This window comes from Tachypleus tridentatus, unplaced genomic scaffold (assembly GCF_004210375.1).
Source record: "Tachypleus tridentatus isolate NWPU-2018 unplaced genomic scaffold, ASM421037v1 Hic_cluster_2, whole genome shotgun sequence".
Taxonomy (NCBI): Eukaryota; Metazoa; Arthropoda; class Merostomata; order Xiphosura; family Limulidae; genus Tachypleus; species Tachypleus tridentatus.
The window spans coordinates 26,459,395-26,474,985 of record NW_027467782.1 but is presented as its reverse complement, the minus strand read 5'-3'; the positions used below and the strand labels follow the sequence as shown (position 1 = coordinate 26,474,985).

At 31.6% G+C, this 15,591-nt stretch overlaps 1 protein-coding gene across 19 annotated transcripts in view; it reads right to left on the bottom strand.

Moving 5' to 3' along the window:
• Nucleotides 1–15,543, bottom strand: part of LOC143243061 (dynein axonemal heavy chain 7-like) — a 37,551-nt gene extending 22,008 nt beyond the window's left edge. The window contains exons 1-3 of one of the 19 annotated variants that reach the window (XR_013023823.1): nucleotides 15,492–15,543; nucleotides 14,402–14,481; nucleotides 7,465–7,642 (exon numbers count right to left, since the gene is read on the bottom strand). The gene's annotated coding sequence lies outside the window, so the exon portion shown is untranslated. Of the gene's footprint in view, nucleotides 1–895; nucleotides 962–7,464; nucleotides 7,643–10,426; nucleotides 11,853–14,401; nucleotides 15,464–15,491 lie in introns of those variants that run through there. The other 18 variants (XR_013023832.1, XR_013023829.1, XR_013023820.1 and 15 more) reach the window with 18 other exon arrangements.
• Nucleotides 15,544–15,591: the final 48 nt, after the last annotated feature.

The window sequence follows — 15,591 nt, the reverse complement described above, 5'->3', positions numbered from 1 at the left end:
AAAGTTTAAATTTTATCTTATCTGAAGTAATAATCAAAGTCTTAAGAAAAATGTAAACAAAGTTCTGATACTGTAATGAACATCACATATAAACACAAACAGTAAAAAATGATTTGCAAGACAGTAATTTAAGGTGTATGTCTAAAACTCATAAACATTATACTCAGATTAGTTGACTAACTTTTATCCACAAAGAAGAAAGAAAAGTATATTTAGCCCATACTTGGAAGTAAATTTTCTACAATGCTAAATAAACAACAAAACCAATGTTTAAAGTAATTTTTAAAGAAATTTTCCATTGGTTTTTTTGTAAACCATGAAAATATCTTTTCTGTGGTAAACTTTAGAAAATAACATGGGGATGTATTAAAGGTACAAGTTCTTTTACAAGGCAATCAAGCTTGGTCATTGAAATTACATAATATACATAGAATTATGCTATTTTAGGTAAAGTAATAAAAAACAAAAAATAAATGAATCATACTAATTATAAGCTAATCAAGCTTACAAAATTTAAATGTTCACACAAGAGAAACAATCATAATACATGTATACACAAAAATGTTTTGGGAGAGTAACCAAAACTGTTTTTCCTTCTTCTCTGAAAGCTGTTAGTTTGTATCACTGTAGTTTAACTTTTTTTTTAATGTTGAAGAATATATACTCAGCAGTGTGTTGTGGTTCTTGCACTTGTATACTTCTTTGTAAACCTTTTTTGAAAGTACAGAAAAAAATGTTTTAGGACTGTTTCTCTTTGTGTGTAAATTAAAGTTTTTCTACTTTTATTCTTAATGCAAATCTTATGTGAGTTGTACGATAGTGTCAGTTAACATTAACTTTGATATTCAAAGATGACTACAACGATAACTTGAATTTTATAATTCAGATGTTTTACCTCCAAAACATTGTAAATGGGTTGGTAAATGTTGTGTAGCAACTTTCCACTGGCTAAGGCTAACCACTTCAAAAAGAATTTCAAAAGATTAAAAAAAAATAGAAAGACACAAGAGGCTTATGCCTATCACTATTATAAATAAAGAAATTTGTAAACTGTGGGAGATGGCAGCAAGGGCTTAAGCTTTTATAAGAAAGGGTACATCAACTAACAATGATTTTCACAAAGTTAGGAAGAGTATTATACAGTGGAGGTAACTGTAACGAGCCTGTTCTATTGAACAAAATATTTTATTCATTGAATTGTATGTACAAGGAACTACTAGAGAGAAAGTCAACAAAAGAAACAGAGAAGGATGTGGATGATAACCTAAGAAGATTGTAGTTATGGGTGATTCCTTAACAAAGTATGTGAATAGGATTGTCTGTGGGGTAAATACAGAGAAAATAATTAAACAAACATATTCCTTTAGAAAGAAAAGGGTAGCTCCAAATAAAAAATCAGGTTGGTTCACAAAGGGTATAAGAGATAAAATTAAAGAAAACCATTGTATATTCAAGAAATATAACAAAGTCTTCAGATAAGGTAAAACCCTTTAGGACTGATAGAGATCGGCCTATATTTAATGATTATGAGAAGGCTGGGTTATTAAATTTGTTTTTCTTCAGTTTTAATTAATGAATATTTAAAAGGTATTCCTAATCTTGAACAGGTTGAAAAAGATGATTTCATTAATTCTGAGCTTGTTTAGAAAACATTGAGCAGTTTAAAGAACGATAATGCTACTTGGGCTTGATATTTACCAAGAAATTTGAAGGAGGTTAAGGATTAGATATATAAGCTGCTTGCTACTATTAAAAGAATTTTCTGTTAGTTCTTGAATAGTGGGCAGGCACCAAAGGATTGTAAGTTAGCTAATATTTCACTCCTCTTTTCATGAGAGATAATAATTCTCCCAGTGATTATAAGTGTATTAATCTTGCATCAGTTGTGAAAAAAAATTTAAGAAAGTCTGATAATAGAGGCTTTACAAAGTCATTTCAAAGGGTTACTGATTATGTAGATGAGGATAACAGTGTAGATTTGGTATATTAACCTTCAGAAAGCATTTGACAAGGTGCTAAATAAAACATTTAAAAGAATTATCTCTGTAGGTATCAGAAAACAATTACCTAACTGGATAGAAGAGCAGCTGAATGGAAGATTGTTACTGTAAATACAATTCAGTCACACTATTAATATCACAAGTGAGAGTCAGGTTTAGAACCTTTGCTAATTTTTTGATTTACATCAATGACATGATAAAGGAACAATTAGTTCTAATAATAAAATAATTGTATAGGTGAGAAAATAATAAATGCAAAATAGATTATAAAGTAATGTTGAAAGAGTCAACAATTTAAAATAACTTTATTGATAAAACATGAATACCATGTTTTGGGCAACAGCACTTCATCAGCTCTGGAGTATTTATGTACACATTATATTGTAAACATCACAATCTGAGTTGATGCTTTTCAGTTTACCTATTGTTATTATACTAACAAGCAAAAAGGATTTACAAATCTGTATTTTATAAACAGAATTTTAAGAAATGTTCTGATCTTCCCACATTTTCTATAACTGAGGATATAAAAACTTGCTTTCTTAAAGAACTCATCTTATATTCTACATAATATTATATTTCTCTGTTTTCCTGTTGTTATTATAATAACAAGGAAAAAAGGATTTACAAATCTGTATTTTATAAACAGAATTTTAAGAAATGTCCTAGTCTTCCCACATTTTCTGAAACTGAGGATATAAAAACTTGCTTTCTTAAAGAACTCATTATCTTATATTTTACATGTGAATGATTAAGTATACAAATACTACATATCTTTCTTTCCCATAGTATTTACTATTTACAACAATCTTTAATTTTTTAAATTCTGATTAAACCTGGTAGCTGTCACATGAAACATCAAACCTGAGGTGTTACTTCTTTGTGACTCAATATTTCAAGAAGACAACGTACTATTTGTGGGATAGTTTAATTGCATTCTACTTGACCTTGTGTTTGTGAGGATACTTTGAAGTTGTCACAAGAAACAAAGACATTTCTATGTCCTGGTACCCTTTTCTGAATTTTCTTGTGATAAGCAGATTTTATGCTTATGATAAAGCCTTCAATTGAATCTGAAAAAGAGCAGTCTGTCTTTTAAGAAAGCCAAAACTTGGTTCTTGAAGTCTTACCAATGTTTATACTTACTGAAAATACTGAAAATGTGTACAACAGTTTAACTTTCTCATTTAAAATATCCTTTAGTTTCCCTTGATACAATAAATAGTGTTGAATTTGTTGTCTTTTTTATTCCATTTGTTACAAATCACAGCAATTTTCTTCTCTAAATTAAATTCATGAATTTCTCATTTTTGTGGAGATCAAAAGATGCATGATGTCACAGAAAGTAAACTGTTACATTATTGATTGGTTGTTGCTTGATTAAATGTTTTATGACACAAAGCAGCTAGGCTATCTGCACCAAACAACTGGTAAAAAGTTAAAAGTAAATTTAGTAAAATTCATAAAAGAAAATTAAAGTAAAAAAAAACAAAGTTAAAAAAACAACATAAACAGCATAAAACCAATGTTTACATCTAGTCTACAAAGTCAAGAAAAAATTACAGAAATTTAAGTTATAAAGGACTTTCTGTAGTGTAACTGTAATAATGATAACTCACCAGGAAGACTAACAGGTAAGTACAAAAACCACCATCAGTCACCTGATATAATAATACCTTGCCAGGATGACTAATGGGTAGTTCGAACAGCAGCGTTAGTCACCTGAAGTTGGCCTTTCCAGTCCTAGCTTCGAGTTATTTCATGTTAGGCCAGTTTCTAATTTCAAATTGAACTAGATGATTTTTAAAAGGGAACCACATTAAAAAGGTGTAATGTAGAAATTAAAAATATTAATGGCCTTTAGAACTAAAAACATTACCAAGGTGGACAGTGTCACCATCACTGTCTAACATTATGGACAAACCTTGGGACAGAACATGTTTAAAATGGTGCCGTTGTTGACAGTCATAACAATGACAAGAAAGTAAAATGTGGCTTATTGTAATTTGAGTGTTACACAAACTACACACTGGTGCATCAGTTCCAGATAAAAGCAAATGATGAGTTAAAAACTGTGACCAATGCGTAGTCTAGTTAGAACAACTTACTCTCTCAATCCTGACGGAAGCAAGACGACTAAAGTCCAATATAATGTTTTATTTGGAAAAGCTTGTTTTCGTGTTGCTAACTCAAGTCAACTGCCAGCTGGCACAGAGATGAGTCTTGATACAGGACCATAGTCTATGTATGGGACAGGTACAGTGGTGATAGAGCCAGAGCAGATAGACTCAGCTGCAGTGTCAGCAAGCTCATTCCCATGAATACCAAAGTGGCCTGGTATCCAGAAAAACTGGATAGAAGTAGATGTTAAAATAAATGGGCCAGTGGTTTTGAATATCAGCAAGAACAGGGTGTGAATTAACTTGAAGCAATTCCAGGTCCAGTAGAGAACTATGCGAGTCAGTATAAATAGTGCAGTTTGACTACTGCTTAACTTCTATGTGATCCAGGGCAAGGGAAATAGCATACAGTTCAGCAGTAAACACAGAAGCTGTAGTGGGAATTCTGTGTGCAACCACCGAACCACAACAATCCATGGCAGAGCCAACACAGTCACCTGATTTCGAACCATCTATATAAATAGGAATGGAAGGATGGTTCGAAAGATGTTCAGCAAATTGCAGACAATATTTCCAATCAGGAGTGTCTACTTTTCTCAGATGATTTAAAGATAGGTCACAATTGGGAACTGTAAGAAGCCATGGTAGGATGGGCTAACCAGTGGATACAGCAATGTTTATTGAGGACAGACCCAATTCATCTAACTGCACCTGATATAAATGCCAAAAGGAGCAATGGCAGACCATCTGGTCTGGAAAAGCATGGCCCAACGAGGAAGGAAAACAAAACCCCTGATGAGATGCTTTGGTAAGGAACAAAGTATCAAAGCATATAGTAAAGACAGTTGCAAACAATGGAGGTGCAAAAAAGGTTCATGAAACTCTATGTATAAGCTCTGAACTGGGAAAGTGCTGAAAGCCCCAGTGCAGAGCCAAAGACCTTAATGATGAATAGGATCTAGCATCTTTAAAGCCAAAGGTCATGCAGAGTTATAGATCAGTAATCCACAGTCAAGTTGCGATCTAATAAGAGCACTACATATCTTTAGCATAGAACGTCGATCTGCTGCCCAAGTGATGGAAGAGAGGACACAGAGGATGTTCAGTGCTCTTATACATTTTACCCATAGCTGCTTGAAGTGTGGTGTAAAGGTCAGCATACAGGGAAAGATAAGTTCCAAGAACCTTGTCTCAGGGACCACAGACAGCACAACTTCACTGATATGGAGTTCAGGATCAGGTTTAATACACTTCTGACAATTTTGTTTAAGATCCAGTACTTACACTGTTGACAAGTTTGATCAGATTCAGTACTTACACTGATGACAAGTTTGTTTAAGATCCAGTACTTACACTGTTGACAAGTTTGATCAGATCCAGTACTTACACTGATGACAAGTTTGATCAGATTCAGTACTTAAACTGATGACAAGTTTGATAAGATCCAGTACTTATACTGAAAACAAGTTGGATCAGATTCAGTACTTACACTGATGACAAGTTTGATCAGATCCAGTATTTATACTGAAAACAAGTTGGATCAGATTCAGTACTTACACTGATGACAAGTTTGATCAGATCCAGTACTTATACTGAAAACAAGTTGGATCAGATTCAGTACTTACACTGATGACAAGTTTGATCAGATCCAGTACTTACACTGATGACAATTTTGATCAGATCCAGTACTTACGCTGATGACAAGTTTTATCAGATCCAGTACTTATGCTGATGACAAGTTTGATCAGATCCAGTACTTATGCTGATGACAAGTTTTATCAGATCCAGTACTTATGCTGATGACAAGTTTGATCAGCTCCAGTACTTACAATAATGACAAGTTTGATCAGATCTAGTACTTACACTGATGGCACGTTTGATCAGATTCAGTACTTACACTGATAACAAGTTTGATCAGATTCAGTACTTACACTAATGACAAGTTTGATCAGCTCCAGTACTTACACTAATGACAAGTTTGGTGAGATCTCAAGTACTCACACTGATGACAAGTTTGATCAGATCCAGTACTTACACTGCTGATCTCGGTAACACAGTGATCTAACGAAATAGAAATAACTTTGTTTATATCATTATGTAGAATGATATGGCTTTACCATCTTTACCAAATAATCCAAAACACACATCTGACAATATAAAATATCACAAATATTTTATTCACATGTTGCTTATTTCATTACCAACAGGTAATTTTAACATGGTAACAAAACTAACATGCCAGCCAGTCATGGTAACAAAACTAATGTTTTAATGAACGTTTATTGTTATCCAAATCAGATATGTGATGATTGGACTTATGAACTGAAATTGATTATCTAAGCTCACACTATATCCACTAGATTTGCATAAGCTTCTCTCACTTGCCTCTTTTAAAGTCAATCACAGCATTTAAAGTATTTCAAATTGTTTGTGAACAATGTCCAGACCTCAGTAAAGAAATATTGATGCTTTACCACTTGAAAACCATCAGATGAATGAAAACTGGCCAATCAGAGCAGGTTAATACAAGTTGGTGACATGTACCATTAGCATGAATGTAGGACTATATCCAAACCAATATTACACATCTGGACAGCTTCATTCAAAACACAAATAGATGACCAGTATCTGCCAATTTAGATCACCCACAACTAAAACTATTACCAGAGAACCAGTCTTAACAATGCCATCCGTTTACCAGACATAGCGGAAACTGGATAATGTGTCAATGTACAGACGGTTAGAGCCAGACTTTATGTGGTAAACTGAATGATGTATCAGTTATGGATGGTTACACACTCAGTGAGGTGTATTCTCATCACAACAAATGACATATCTTTACAAATAAGTTAACCATGTAGAGATAGTTTGTGGGCTAATTTCGAAATAGTTATTACATCGACCATAATTTAATAGGAGATGACGTACATACTATGTACAGCTGTCAATGTACCCCTACTTAATTACCAGGGGTCTTAAGAGTACATCATAAGTTATAATGGCCATAAACTTTATAATGTTTATGTACAATTATAAAAAGAAATAATGGCTATAAACTTTATAATGTTTATGCACGGTTATATAAACCAATAATTTTTTAAAATACATTTTGATATATATCTGCTGTGTTAGTACTTATTTTGTTTTTAATGTAATTATTAATGGTTTTTGCCTGATAATTTTATAGATATAATAAACTGTTATCAGTCCCATATCTCTGTGTTGTTTTATAAATGTATCTATTGTTGAAGGAGTTATTCATAAAAACCTTTTAGTTGAATTTTATTCAGTTTGTTTAAAGTTAGGCACAAAACTAAACAATGAGATATGTTTGCTCTTCCTACCATGGGTATTCAATCCTGTTTCTAGCAATGTAAGTCCGAACACATAGTGCTGTGAATTTTATTCAGTGATTTGGAAAGTTACAATATGTCATCATTCTAATAACATTCAATTTTTAATACTTTAAACAGCAGGCATAATTCATGTTGTGGTTCCACAAGGTAAACAATCTTTAAAAACCTGAGAAATAAAAAATAAACACACATGTACACAGAAAGTGAAGCCATTTTTATATCAATAAAAACCAAATCTAAAACTACTGTAAGAAGAGTACTAGAGAATAGTGAGTGTTTAATTTCAAAGAGTGAAAATTTAGACGAAAACTATTTATTTTAGTTTTTTGTACTGTTGGGTTATCGATGGATCAATTTTAAGTTTATGGACTTATAACACTAAAATCCAGGGTTCTATTCCTTATGTTGATCAATATTTGAGGCTTCAGCTGCTTATGAAGTAGTTTTAATGTCATAAATCACAATTGATTCAAACCAGACCTACACCTCTTCACAGATGCTTATCTTTCTGGTTGTGGTACATCTCTGAATAGCTATCTCACCTCAGACATCTGGACCTGCATAAGCAATTCCTCCACATCAGTGTGCTCAACCTTTATTCTATCAAACGGAGATGTTTGCATTTCTTACCAATGCTAGTAGATGGTTTGATTATTATCCATTCTGACAATTTCATGGTGGTTTTACATATCAATAATAGAGTAAGTACCAGATCTTTAACTCTTTTATTTTTAAACACTCGACCTCATAAACATTTATCCAGTGAATTTGCATTATAGATTATAATGTATTAAGAGCAATGTACCTCATAGTAAACCATCTGTACCCTCTTTCACCTGTTAAATAGCCACTTCACTCACAAGTTTCCTGATGTGTATGCTTTGTTTTGGATACTTACAACTTCTTTTCTCATCAGTAATGAAGATTCATGAGTACAGATGGAGCTAGCAAACATGGAATTCACATCACTCTCCTATTTGTAGAGAGGGCCTTTACTGCACAGTAACATCATTATCCAATAATATAATTCATGAGAACTTACGAAAGTTTAGGTGGGAGTTGCCTGAAAGCTAGTGTCATGCAAATACTTAAGGAAGATGCTAACAGAAGATAGAATCTTTCTCTGAAATGCTAAGTATCTAATTGAAAAAAAATTTTATGTAAGAAAATGTTAACTTTCCAAAATCAGATCTGTGGTGACTGACCAGCAGGAGATGGACATTTATTTGATAATGTGTTAAAATCTTCCTTTTTTGTTCTTTTATGTTTTGCATGTTGTTTGTTAGTGTTTCCTTTATTATATAGTTGTTAATTAACTAAAGTTTCAAAATTCACTCCAGATGAAAATGAATCTTGAAGTTCATATGAATTTTAATACCCTTTTCACTGAGGAGAATTTTCAAAACATTTCTCAACGAGGCTGAATTTTCTTCCTTTTATTTTAGGTTGATCCACTTCTGATCTGTCTTATAGTGAAGTTATTTCTATTTTGAAAGTCATGTCTATGATGGAAGTCCCTATACCTTTGACTCAAACTTACTTTCATACATGTTACTGAGTATGATTGAATTAATGGAAGATTTCTGTAGGTTCACTGAAATTCTCTATCAATCCCTATCTATTCCACAAGATTCTTTGTATCAGTTGAATACTCAACGTCTGTATACATTTACCATCTATCGTAGAAAGAAAAGCCTCTCTTTTTGGATCTTCATACCACATCCTTCAGCTCAGATGGTAAATTAATTTATTCAGAATTATACCAAGTTATCCACATACCTGCCTATTTCCACACATTAAAATTATATAGATATGATGAAAAATCATACCTACAGCTACAGAACAACTTATTAGACATTGATTTTCTCAGACAATTATCATAAACTCTTGCATTTCAAAGTTTCCAACATCAGTTTAGGGTTTAATAAACAATACCATAATAAACAGAAAAAAATTTAAACAAAAAATTACTGGTGATGAAAAATGAATCAAGAAGTGTCATGAGATAAAAGTAAAGATAAAGAATGGAACATAGCTGTGAAATGATGTCCACGTAACGAGAGAAGATACAGAATGGAACATAGCTGAGAAATGATGTCCACATAATGAGAGAAGATACAGAATGGAACATAGCTGTGAAATGATGTACACATAATGAGAAGATGGCTGAATACTGTCCTCAAGAGGAAACAAAGTTGACAAAGCCTTTTGTAGAAGATGGAAATAAATAAACAAGCTAAATTTCTCATTGAAAATGGGAGATGAAAGAGATTAAAACCATAGGAAATGCAGTTGTAGGCTGCATGATGAAAATCACTAATATATGAAAATAGGCTGTCACATCATCAACATGTAACTACTTTACCAAGCCACTGTTGAGATTTGACTTATGTGAGGTAGTTCTTCCATCACAATAGAGACAGAAATAGTAATACCAGCTTGTAAGTTCATAAGCTTTAAAATATAAGTCAAAAACCAAAGTAAATCTCTATCATTTAAAAATGCATCTTTCGAATGCAGAACTATATAGGAGCCAACAATTCGGGAGGTGGTGTCCATTCTAACTGTTAGAAAGCAAATGTATCATCCCACTTTTGCTACTCTCTTGCTTTACATGTGACTTTTGGACCAGCTGCACATGTACTTTCCATTCCTATATCCTTTTTTCCATATCAGAGAAAATTATAACTGGCTGAGTATTCCATAATCTACAAAATCCTACTGATTATTTTGTGAGGGAATTAGTTAATAATAGTTGACTAAAGAACCCTCATCATACTTTCTCCAGCTGGTTTATTCCTGGGAGATCTGGTACAGAAAAAGAGATGGACCAGTCTAGATGTATTGGTAAATAAGATAAACCAGACAGCATATCTACAGTTAAGAATGTCATACTCATTTTTACATACAATTTAGTGACCTTGACTTTCAAGATGGAAGAATAATATACCTGGTTAGTGTGTTTTCTCACTAGCTTATTCCTCTTACAAAAATAACATTCCAACCAAATTCTTTAGACATTTTCCGAGGACTGCTTGTCTGGGTTCCTAAACCAAATCAATGTGAGATCCCCAGTGACATTCCTGTTGTTACGTTAGTTTCAGTAAGATATCGAATCAATGTTAATATTTTCTTACAGTGAAAACATATTTCTGACAGATACTATACTCTCCTCACACTTCTGATGCTTCTTTTCTGACTAATACGGAACTGAAGAATGTGAACTACAGTAAACAGGAAGACAGCTGTGATAGTGGTGTGTGTTTTAGTGATAAGTTGTTCTTGGACATTTACATGCTACAACGCAGCTGAATCACATTGAAACGTAAAGTAGGTGGGAGTTTCAAGACTAGAAGACAGTATAAACATTTTCACTCTTTGAAGGTTGCAATGAACAATACAAATTCTTATTGAAAATAGTATGAAAACTGATATTTTAGGGTATGTACAGTGATGTGATATAACTTCCTATGTATACATACACATAAACCATCAGTTATAAATATAACTAGAAAAATAAAACTGAATATAACACATGGCAACTGATAATGTACTTGATATTTAAAATTAATTTATAAATAAAATCAGGTATAATAATTTTATATCAAACACAAAATATCTAAATAAAAATGTTGTTGAATAACTTGTTGAAAAAATATGTCGAGGAGTAAATATTTTTGCAAGTATAACATTATACAACATGAAATTATATTGTGTGTGTTATTATAACATTATATAACATTAAATTATATTGTGTGTGTGTTATTATAACATTAAACAACATGAAATTATATTGTGTGTGTGTTATTATAACATTAAACAACATGAAATTATATTGTGTGTGTGTTATTATAACATTATATAACATTAAATTATATTGTGTGTGTGTTTTTACAACATGAAATTATATTGTGTGTGTGTTTTTACAACATTAAATTATATTGTGTGTTTGTGTTATTTTGTAATAAAGCCATATCGAGCTATCTAACATATTCACTGAGGACAATGAAAACCCTGATTTTATCGTTGTAATTCTGTAGTAAAGTGCTGTACCACCCTGAGTTTCCAAGAATTTCCAAGTATGTCAGAGTTTTTAAGTATTTTAATCTAACCTAGACTGTGCTAACGTATCTACTTAAATAGATGTTACAAACTTGGGACTTCCTAATAGAGCCACAAGTCTTTTCATGTGTTATTACTGATATAGTCACTAATATGGTTGCCTTTAAACTTTACTCATCTTGGCTCATTTATTGTAGACGATATTTAAGTCATGGTGTGAGGATGCTTTCTCGGTAAACACAGATGAATTCCTTTTAGATGGACCAAAATTATCAAGAGGTTTTTCAGAGATGTCACAGAAAATTAAAGTATATCTAAGGGTAAAAATGTAGTACTACTTAGTTACACAGTTTATCACATCACTCTAAATAAAAAAACATCACTGGAGAACACAAGTTCCACAAAATATACTTTGAACTTTAAATATGAACAATTAATGTGGACTTAAATCGAGAGGTAAAAATGTAAAAACATGTACAAATTACACGGTTAGCAATTAAGTAATAAAGATATCTCATGAAGAAAACATCAGTACTTATTAAAAACTAGATTTATTTTAATATGTTAAATATCATGAGATCAGTTAAAATAAACTATGAAGTTTAAAACATATTATATTCAATTTTTACAGACTTATCACTGAGAAAGAGAATATGTTTTGGAATAAATTATCTATCACACGTGTCCATCATGTCTTAGTTGTGTACAGTTTCAAAAATTAATGTTTTCATTCTTTATCGTACAATAAATTACTTGATTAAATATCTCTATAAATGATTCCTTTTTAGTGAATATTTGTTAGCGCTCGTAAAAAGTTTATCATACCATATTTTACTTCGTCTTTCATTATATTTTAATTTTTTACATAATTTTCTTTTATTCTTACCTATCAATTTAATTGTAATGAGACGTATCTAATATTCATACAATAAACAATATTTAACAGTTTTACAGACATTTCAGTTTGAATAGTTTGATCTAAAACAGCTTCGTTTTTTTTTTAAAGAATTTCCAACCTATAAATGAGACATCAAGACTGACATTAGATCTAATAAACATTTGGCCTCGTTTTTGAATAAATTTGGTATTAACTGAAATGTCATATTTTGTTACTAGTTTCTGCCAAATGTTTGTTATATTTCTGCTAATATCGGGAATATATGATATGCAACAGTATATGGTTTCATGATTTTTTGATTTGTGAGGTACATTTACTTTTGTTGGTTGATTTTGCTTTATGTTTAGGTGTGTGTGTATAATATTTAACTACGGTTTGTGGAGGAAACTTGTTGATGAAGTATTGTTTTATTTTGTCTAATTCATTATTAATTTTATCTGGTGAGCATATTTTGTTTCTTAGTGTGTTGAGTTTTGTTTTGTTTCATGTGCTGAGTTCAAGAATGTATAGTCCAGTATGGGTGATTTTTCAGTGGATTTCTGTTTTAAATTGCGTGTCAGTTCTTGTAATTTTGAGGTTAAATATGATATTTGATTGCTTTCTTTCTATTCACATGTGAAGTTAATGTTGGGATATATAGAGTTAATGTGATTGAAAAAAATTGTGTGTTGTGTGGATGTGAATCTCACAATTGTGTCATCAACATATCTGTACCAGTTTAGTGGCGGATGTAATGCTGTGTTCATTGTTTGTGTTTCAACTTGCGTCACACAAATATTGGCTAGAACTGGTGATACTGAGTTGCCCATGCTTAGGCGATTTGTTTGTATATAGTTGTGGTTGTTGAACATGAAGTTTGTCTTCATTGTGGTGAATTCTATGAGGGTTGTTGGGAATGTCTATTGATGAGTTAGGGTCTCAAATACAGAGTTCTAAGACTATCATACAGGCTTCAGCAGTTGGGACTTCTGTAAAGAGGAAATAACATTGAAACTGGCCATTAAGGCTTTATGATTAAGTTAAGATTAGACTTGAAATTAAAGTCTTTGATGAATGAGTTGGCTGATGTTACATATTTGGAGAATGCCCATGCTTTGTATTTACCAAGATTTTAATTAAACAATTCATATGTGGATGTTATTGGTCATAATGGATGATCTGGTTTAAGAGGTTTGGGGATGCCAAATATTTGTGGTGTGCATGAGTCGGTCTTGCATAGGTAGGAATAAAGTTTTTGAAACTGTGTTGGCTTTTTCATTTTTAGTAGTATTTTGTTCAGTTGCATTTCATGTGTCTTTGTTGGATTTGTGTGTATTGGTTTTAATTTGTTTGTGTCTGATAGGTTGTTCTTTATTTTTTGAATGTATTTATTCATGTTCATTATGACTATAACATTTCCTTTCTCTGCTTTTAAAATTTTTATGTTTTTGTCGTGTTTTAGGTTTTTTAATGGAATTAATGTCTCTTTTTGTAAGATTGTTTTTAGCTTTCTGTTGTGAAATTATGTTGATGATTTTGCGAGAAAATTATTTGAAAAAATCTTTTAAAATGTTGTTTTTAGGTGTTTCTGGAAAATATAAATTTTTAATTTTTTGGGGAAGTTTGGCTGTTGAAAGTCAATAAAATTGTCAGAGTTGTCTTTCTGTTGGTTGTTTTCTGTGGAAAGTATCACAAGTTTTCTGGCTAGGTCTTCTAAACATGTTTTAATTTCTAATGTTGGACCTTAGAACCAACCTAGAAAATAGTTTTTTGGTAAAAACTAGTCGCAAAATATGACATTCCAGTTAATACCAAATTTATTCAAAAACCAAGCACAAATCTAAGTTCTATATTATGTAAAAAACTACAATGACAAACACCACACCAATATTATTTATAAAATACAATGTGATAACTGCCACAACTTCTATATTGGAGAAACAAGTAGAAAAATGGAAACCACATTCAAAGAACACAAATAGTCACCTTCACACGTTTTCGAACACTGTAATTCAATCTTTGGCTTTCCTTCCATCCAACAGTTCCTCAACTGCAGAAGTAAAACCCTGGAATTTATTGTTCAACAGAACAGAATTATTATTATCAATTTCCTAAGTTTTAAGTCAAATAGTGTTCTTTCTGCCATCCTGAATGTCAATGTTAACTGATATATCTTTTCCATGTAAATGTTTAAGCTCCTCCTAAAATCTTACTGTCATTCTACACAGTCCACACTTTACCTGCCTCTTCTTTAATGAGGATACTCTCCAATTACAAATTCTACACACAAATTGCACATCTTCATTACTAGCTTCCTTCAAAATACCTGCCAGTCCAAAGCTCCCAAATGAAATCCCGTCATTGTGCTCGTCACATCTGACAAACTTTGAACGCTTGTCTCCAAGTCTTAACCGTTGTATTGATACTTGCAGCCTTACAGTTATCAATACTAATTACCATAATCTTTTGCTAACAGCTACTATTGAGCTTAACATTTAAGAATCAATTACATTATTTTTTTTATCATTACTCCTTCTTCACAATAACGTAATGAAGTTTAGCTATATAGAACTTTATAAATTAGTATAACTGACAACATACGTGAGGTTAATAACAACATATTTTTAGTCTGATTTATAATCTACTTATTTTTATAAGCTGGATCAAAACTAGCGATCTCACTTGAAGTAATAAAGTTAATTCTTAAAACACCAAAAGATATTAAAACTTTTAGAATAGGCTCGTTACAGTTAATCGAGTTCACTAATTTTTGCTGTAATAATAAAACACGAAGAGAAAAACAGTTTTAGTAAACTATATTTTAGATTATATTTACTTAATAAAAAAATATATTTATCCTGTTCTACGATTTATCACAAGCTTATCTTTAACGAAGCCGAAAGTACCGTTACAATGTTAAGCCTATTTAAAAATTAAACCTTGTTGTAAAATCTACACATTTTAAATTTTAAGTTTAAATTGTGATCATCTTTCTTTCATTTACAAATCAGACTACATCTAGTTGTTATTTAACCCAAATGACTTCGAATTTTAATATCAAGATTAAATAACTCACAAATTTATAAGAGCGACCACTCTTACCCTGCATCTCAAAACTTAGATTTGATAATCAGCGTTAACATATAAAATATACATATATATTTGCTAGCATTTAA